General features: G+C 54.5%; 1 pseudogene; it reads right to left on the bottom strand.

The window, feature by feature from the left end:
* Positions 1–2,296: 2,296 nt before the first annotated feature.
* Positions 2,297–7,083, bottom strand: LOC123081366 (mucin-1-like; annotated as a pseudogene).
* Positions 7,084–7,489: the final 406 nt, after the last annotated feature.

Raw genomic sequence — 7,489 nt, 5'->3', positions numbered from 1 at the left:
CGGGGCGAAAGCACAAATCTTCCGCCATGATCATGTTGCCGCTGCGAAGACAGACCAAACAGAAATCCTACAAAAACAGAACAAAATCGACGGGAAACTCTGGAACCAGTCACAACACTCGTCGAGTAGGGGAAAAGGAAAGAATATGCGGCCGACAACCAAACCGGGAAAGATTGGTAAAATGAATCCAGCAGTGAGATGAGGCAGGAAAGCAAGCAACAGAACCAGATCATGAACCATACGAAGCATCAGTGACCTTAAGATTCGATAAACTCTGCTCCAGGCAAAACAAAAAACAGACGCACAATGAAAGATCTGGTTGATGGTGGCCGTGCCAACGACTGAGAACATGAGAAGGGGGATCCATGCCCTCGCTTAGTCGGCGAACCCCATTGATGTTGATGCATAGAAGGCACCTCCAGAGAGGCTTCCCGTCGGACCGTCACGGTGGCGTGAGGCTCAATCTGGGAAGAGGAAAGGGTTGGGAGCAGAAAGGGTTGGCGGCGGCTAGGGGAGGAAAGAGGACTATTGTGCGGTTCGATTTAGGGTTCTGATGTGAGAAGGCTGGGTGTGGTATTTTTACATGGAAGAAATGATAGGGCACACATATCTGGCCTAATTGGTGGGCCCACGGGAATCAGGTACGGGGATGGTGCATAGAGGGGCCTACCGGAGAGGCTTCCTGTCGTGTGTCGTAGTAGCGTGTTGCCCAAGATCTTGGTCCCCGTCGCCTTGGCTGAGTCAAGGGATAGAGGAGGAGGCCGCAGCACGAGGCGACATTGAGGGTTTGGCGCAATCATGACTAAGGCAATACCTCCGAATTCAATGGGATTTTTTCGGCAGAATAGGCATCCACCATTATCCCTGTGCGGTCTTAGGTGCGACCACCCCTACGTTCACGTGACCCATCGAGGCATGACATGGCAATGGGAGGATAAGCACTCGCATCTCACCTTCCCCATCCCAGTCGTTGGATCAAGAACCCACGGTTACTGATCTATTCACCACTCTATGACTCGCCGCGAAGAGAAAGAAACACATATTCCTCTAAAAATAAATAAACACACATTTCTTTCCAACCAAAAAACCAAACATTGAACATCTTTTAAGGTTCATAACGGTAAGACTTTTATTCTACTATCATTTTCCACATATGAAAATGGGAGTGCCTTACATAGTTTCACTTCTATATAAGTTTGAATGCATATGGATATAATGCATATAAAATTACGTATTTTTAATCATGACTTGGTATATATTAGTCTTAGCTTGATATGTATTATTATGGGATAAATGTGACACTATCAATTACTTGGGAACCGGAACACACCACTAGGATAAAACATTGTAGATGAGGATGCACACCTAACCACTACCCGGTGACGCCTCAAGGGTTAATGGTTAATGTGACCGCACATAGAAAATAAAGAAGATGCATTAAATCCCCTTCTAATTTCTAGTTAATCTTATGTTGTGCCATGGGTCAGTTTATGTATTAGACTGAATGAACATTTTCTTAATCACATGGCACGCCATGTGTCAGGCCCGTGGGACTGGGGTACCCAGGTGCGTCGGCCTGCGGCCCAGTGCGCGGCCCATCACAAGGTTCGTGAGCAAGATCCCTCACGCGGCAGTCTCCCGAGGTCGCCTCCCAAGGCCCTCGCGGAGGCGAACGAGTCATGAGCCGCCAGGCCCGGTCACGCGGTCCAGAGTCAATCATGTGGCTGCAGGTGTGGCAAAGCTCGTCGCCAAGTTAGCAACAATTTTACCTCCAGCAGCGCCCGTATCCCTTCACCATCTCATCCATCCACCTGAGAATCTTGCTTGCGCCAAGCGAAGCAAACAGTTCCTGCAAAACAAAAATCCATGGCAGCTATAGGCAGGAGCAATTCCCCCCAAAGCGTAAAACCAGCAGTGCAAAGATCAACCACGAAGAAGCAAAACGATGCAAACAGAACAACAACAACGAGAATAAACTGAGCGAAAAGGTTTGTCTCCTGTTCCAAGCTCTTCCCCAGGCTCGGCAAGTCTGGTACTCTGCACAGCCCGCCGCCACCCCGGCCCCCACGACGGAGGAGAAGAAACAGCGGCAGCAGGCTTCGACCAACCAGCCCGCCGCCACCCCGCCCCCGACCACAGAGGCGCGAGAACAGCGGCGGCGGGCTTCGACCGACCATTTGTAAACCAATGAACCATCTGTCATCGACAACACAACCGAACGAAAGTCTTAAGAAAAGGAAAAGAGCCGAACGCTGGCTAGAGTTCTTTTTTGTTTTTTGTTTTTTTTGATTGACGCTCATGGAATGCCCATGAATCTACTGCTGCCTTCAACCCCTCTTCCTCCAGCTACCACGCTCCTCCGCATCGATGACGCCAAAATGATTTTTTCTCCTCCCGTGTCGTCGTCGGAATCGCACCTCTCGGAGCTCAGGTCGTCCTCCTCCGCCATTGCTCGCAGGCCAGCCCGCTGCAAAACAACACAAAGATTGGCTGCTGAAAGAGAGAACAAAAAAATGTGCAGTGGAGATGGAGCGGTGTACCTTCTTTTGCTTCTTCTGGCGCACATGTACCTGGCGCTGGTCACCTCAGGCAGCGTCTGCCCCGGGAACTGTTTCTGCGCTAACATATCGATCGTGTCAGCCCTAGAGCATCTCCAACAGCCGTGCTAAACTAGCGCCGTGCCGCAAATTAGTCTATTTTAGCGCGTGCGTAACGCGGCGGCTCGCTCCAGCGGACGCGCAAAAACGGCGCGCGCTATAACGAGTTGGGCGCGCGGTCAAAAAGAATGTCCCGCGCGGTGTATTTCGGGCGCCCGCTACAGCGTGCGGCACACTCGAACGCTCGCGCCGCACCCTCTCCTCTCCTCCTCCTATGCCCCGCGCGCACCGGCGCCGACGCCCTGCCACCCACCCATGGACGCGCACACCGGCACCCCGCTCACCCCGTTGTACAGCCGCGACCCCCCCACCCCCCCGCCGCCGCCGCCGCCGCCGGAAACCCTAGCGTGGGAAGCGTTGGCGTCGCCATCGCCAGAGCTCCGCCGAGCGTCGGCCTCGCGCGCAGCCTCTTCTTGCCGTCGCGGATGACCACGACGCCGGGTGGCATCCCGCCGGCGCCGTCCCGTGCCGTCGCCGCACCGTCGAAGGTCCCCAATGCGGCGCGGCTGAAGAAGGGCAAAACATCCGCGAAGAAAAACAAGGCGGCGGACGGCTCCGGCAGCACGAAGGCGAGGGGAAAGAAGCTTGCAGGGCGTTCGGTGGCCGCGGCCATGAAGAAGTGTTGATCCAAAAAAGAGCCATGATCCGCATGAGTGGCGGTGGCCTCGGCGTCATGGGTGGCGGTGGCTTCGGCGGCATGGGAGGCATGGGTGGCTTCGGAGCCATGGGAGGCATGGGTGCACCTCCGGCCGCCATGGGAGGCATGGGTGGCTTTGGAGCACCCTCCGACGCTATGGCCGCCATGGGAGGGATGAGTTTTGCTTCTCTCATGGGAGGCATGGGTGCACCACCGGCTGCCATGGGTGGAATGTCTTTCAATGTGTCTTCTCACACACATTCGCATGAAGATGTCGTTGAAGATCTTGCCAACATCGTCGGAGCTTCACGTGATGCGGTGCGTGATGAGGAGAGGGAGGAAGATTCATCTTCGGAGGCGGAAGAATCGTCTTCCGAAGATGAGGACGAAGACGAGGAAGATGATTGATGTGTCTTTCATATGTCTTGAACTTAAGTTTGCATTTGAACTTGGTTGGATGAACTTGTGGGCATGATTTTGAACTTGTGGGCATGAACTTTTATTCATCAACTTGTTTGTGTCAAATTTCACATGTTCATTTCATTTTGATGAATGTTTCAAACTCATTTTGTGTCCAAAATATCATATATTTTATATGCCCGGCGAGTCGCGCACGTTCTATTTTGGCGCGTTGCTGGAGCGGCGCGCGCTGTGCATTATAGCGCGGCTGCTGGAGCCAGCGCTGGCGGCCGCGCTAAACATGCCGAAGCGCGCGCGGCAAACAAGTTTTTTGCGCGGCGCTTAGCGCGGCTGTTGGAGAGGCTCTTACCGCTCGTAGTAACACCGAGACGAATGCATGCATGGAATACGGACAAAAAAAGAATGGCGGTGCGTGGCATACCTGGAGCTTGTCCTCGACGGCCTTGGGGCGGCGCTGCTGGGGGCGGTAGGGCAGCCTGCCGCCGGTCATCGCGAACCAGTCCTCCTCCTCCTTGCGGGTGAGCTGGGTCGCGATGAACAGCACGGGCAGCCGGGCCGCTGCCGCCCTCTGCGCGACGTGCGGCGCCACCGCGGGGGCTCTTGCACCATCGGCGCCTTGCCTTTCTCCTTCATCGACGCCCGGCGTGGTGGCTGCTGCCTCTTTGGCGTCGGCTGCGTAGGCTCCGCCTTGGGCGGCGGCTCCTTCTCGCCGTTGCTGGCATGAGCCGCCTTGTTCGCCGCCTGACGGTACGGCAGCCGCCTCGGCTGCTGTTGCGGCGGCTTAGGCTCATGCACCTTGGTCGCCGGCTCCTGCTCGGTGGTCCGAGGCGCCTTGTCCGCCGCTTGCTGCTACTCGCCGGCAGCGGCATGAGGGTCCTCCGCGGATGATCTGGTCACCGTCATTTTTGGCATCATCGGTAAGCAAGCACGACATATATACACGACCGAAACTGAGCAATGCCTATGCGATCTAGCCTGCCCAGTGACTACAAGTACACGCAGTACACCGCATATAAAAGGAGACCTCTACTCTACAGATGGATTTATAGATGGTTGGATATGCACAAGCAAGCACACTAATGCCACCAATGCATGCATCAAATCTCTACTACTAGTGCCGATTTAGCGGTGATATCAGCAGTTCCTCTGGCCAGCACCCCGTATACATACAATAGAAGGAAACTATTAATAGCATTAGTGCCAGGATAGACACGCTGCTGTTTGCATGTAGAGTGATCGCCCAGATTATCAGTATCTATCCAGGAGATAATGAGGTGCCGATTAATGCGTGTGGCCTTACTTACTTTGCTGTACTGCTGGCGTATAAAGGGCAAGAATACAAATGGTGTAATTGAGTAAAGAAATGGCGCCACTATTTCTGAAAAATGAAGGGGCCCCACTATGCCATGCAAGCAAGACCCGGCCCGGCCCTGACCCGAGCCCACGGGCAGCTGCTGCTCAGACCTGACCGGCCCGGCCCTACCGAGACGGCACAACACATACAGAGTGGGGACACTGCCGCCGTGGACGACGAGCGGGTCCCATGGTGGCTATCTTACCTGGCGTCGACATAGAATGGGGCGTGGCGTGTGTACCTGTGCTGCAAGAGGGTGGCGGCGCGAGGTGGCAGTGGCGAGAGGGTGGCGGCGCGAGGTGGCCATGGCGAGATGGTGGCGGCACGAGGAGTGTGTGGCGAGGTGTCGAGGATGATGGGGCCGCGGGCGCTCGGCGGCGGCATCAGCTTCTCCGCCTGCGCGCGTGGCTGGGCCTGGCCTTGCGCCGCCAGGGTTTCTTCAGCCTTAAGATGGCCCGACAATGCACCTGAGAGGGGATCAACTCGGGCTCAGGCGCGGGGGTGCAAGTGGGCACCGGTGCTGGCGCGGGAGTAGACACCGGTGCGGGGGCAGGAGCGGGAGCGGACGTGGGTGCGTGCGGCTCGCGGCGGGCGCGCGAGCGCTTCTTGCGGCCCCACTTGAGCAGCGCGGGTTCTTCTGGCGCGGCGATGGTGATGCGGTTGCTACTACTGCTGCCGCCACCGAGGTCGGTTCCCTGGGTGGCCTGGGCGGCGAGGTTGTAGAGGCCGCCGCCGCCGAGGTCGGCTCCCTGGCTAGCCTGGGCGGCGAGGTTGTAGAGCCTGCCATCGTGGCTGTTGGATGCCTCAGAGGCTTGTGTGGCCAAGTTGTAGATCCCGCCGCCTAGGTTGAGTCCCTGCGAGGAGTGCGCGGCGGCATTCTGCAGCTAGTGGTCGCTCACGATAGCAGCGGATGAGGACGTCGGACGCCCTCCTGGCTGGCGCTGCTCGAGCGAGGCGCGGGCGATGTAGGACGCGAGGCTCGAGCTGTCGGCGTCCACGGCCGGGGCGTCATCGCGGTCGTCCATGCTTGGTGTGGGTGACGGCGCGGGTTCTGCTTGCTTCCTGGTGGCGGCGCTGCCACTACTGTTGCCGATGCCATTGGGGACTGGAGCGTATTCCGGGTTGATCCTGCATGGAAAACGAGATCAGACAATCCAGATACGATGTTAGCCAGAGATTTGGATCGCGCAAGAACCAAGTCAAGCACTTGGGATACAAATGAAACCAACAGCAAAAACTTCTTCCCCTCATCGCGAGAACTGTAAGGCCTCCATTGGTTCATAGGATAAGAATGTTATAGGAATAGGAAAGTCATAGAAAGTGAGATGACATGCATCTCAATTTCTATAAAGAAAGAGATGTCATTTGATGCATAGAATAAGAAAAATTTTCATTGAGTCTAAGCTAAATTTTTTTTCCCAAAATGTGAAGGATTCCTAAACTATATAGGAATAGGAATCTATTCCTACAAACCAAAGGGCTTCAAAGGAATTTTAACTTTGCAAATCCTATCCTATAGAATTCCTATAAAATTTCTACAAACCAAAGGAGCCAAAACCAAAATTAGTTCGAAAATGCAACCATGTCTACAAACTGCAGAACTGAAGTGCAAAACCCGAGCACTCGAAGATCTGCTCGACGGAAATCCACACAAAAAAGCACACACGAAACTGCCTGCAGCGATGACATGGAAACAATCGGCCGAAAGCATGAATCTTCTGCCATGACAGACCAAACAGAAATCCTAATACAAAACAAAATCGACGTGAAAACTCTGCAACCAGTCACAACAGTCGTCGAGTGGGGAAAGAAAAGAATTTGAGGCAGCGAGACGAGAAAGATTGGTAAAATCCAGCAGTGAGACGAGACAGGCAACCATACCGGGAAAGATTGATAAAATCCGCCGGCTCCTCCTCGGTGGTGCGAGGCGCCTTGTCCGCCGCTTGCTGCTGCGGCTGCTGCTGCTCGCCGGCAGCGACATGAGGGTCCTCCGGAGATGATCTGGTCGCCGTCATGTTCGGCATCATCAGCAAGCAAGGAGGACATACACGACCGGAACTGAACAATGTCTATGGGATATAGCTGTGCGAATGCGGTAAACGTCTTACCGATCCTGGCAGACGTGTTGCATGTTATATTGAGGGGTTGCGAGCCCAAACACGCGTACAAGTTGGTTAGGAGATTACATCTTGGGAAGGAAGAAAAGCTAGAGATAAGAAGATAAAGATTACAAGATACTTATCCAACTAACTACTTCCAACGGTGGTGAACTCCTCCTTGTACACGCAATGCATGCGCAACATTATCATGTTTGACACCCTCCCTTAATCACAACTTCATTAGGTTGAGATTATGCTTGAAGTTTTCAAAACTTCTTGTAGGCAGAGCTTTGGTAAAGCCATCAGCAACTTGGTCTTGAGA

This window comes from Triticum aestivum, chromosome 1B (assembly GCF_018294505.1).
Source record: "Triticum aestivum cultivar Chinese Spring chromosome 1B, IWGSC CS RefSeq v2.1, whole genome shotgun sequence".
NCBI classification, from domain to species: domain Eukaryota; kingdom Viridiplantae; phylum Streptophyta; class Magnoliopsida; order Poales; family Poaceae; genus Triticum; species Triticum aestivum.
This window is presented reverse-complemented; position numbering and strand designations above follow the sequence as displayed.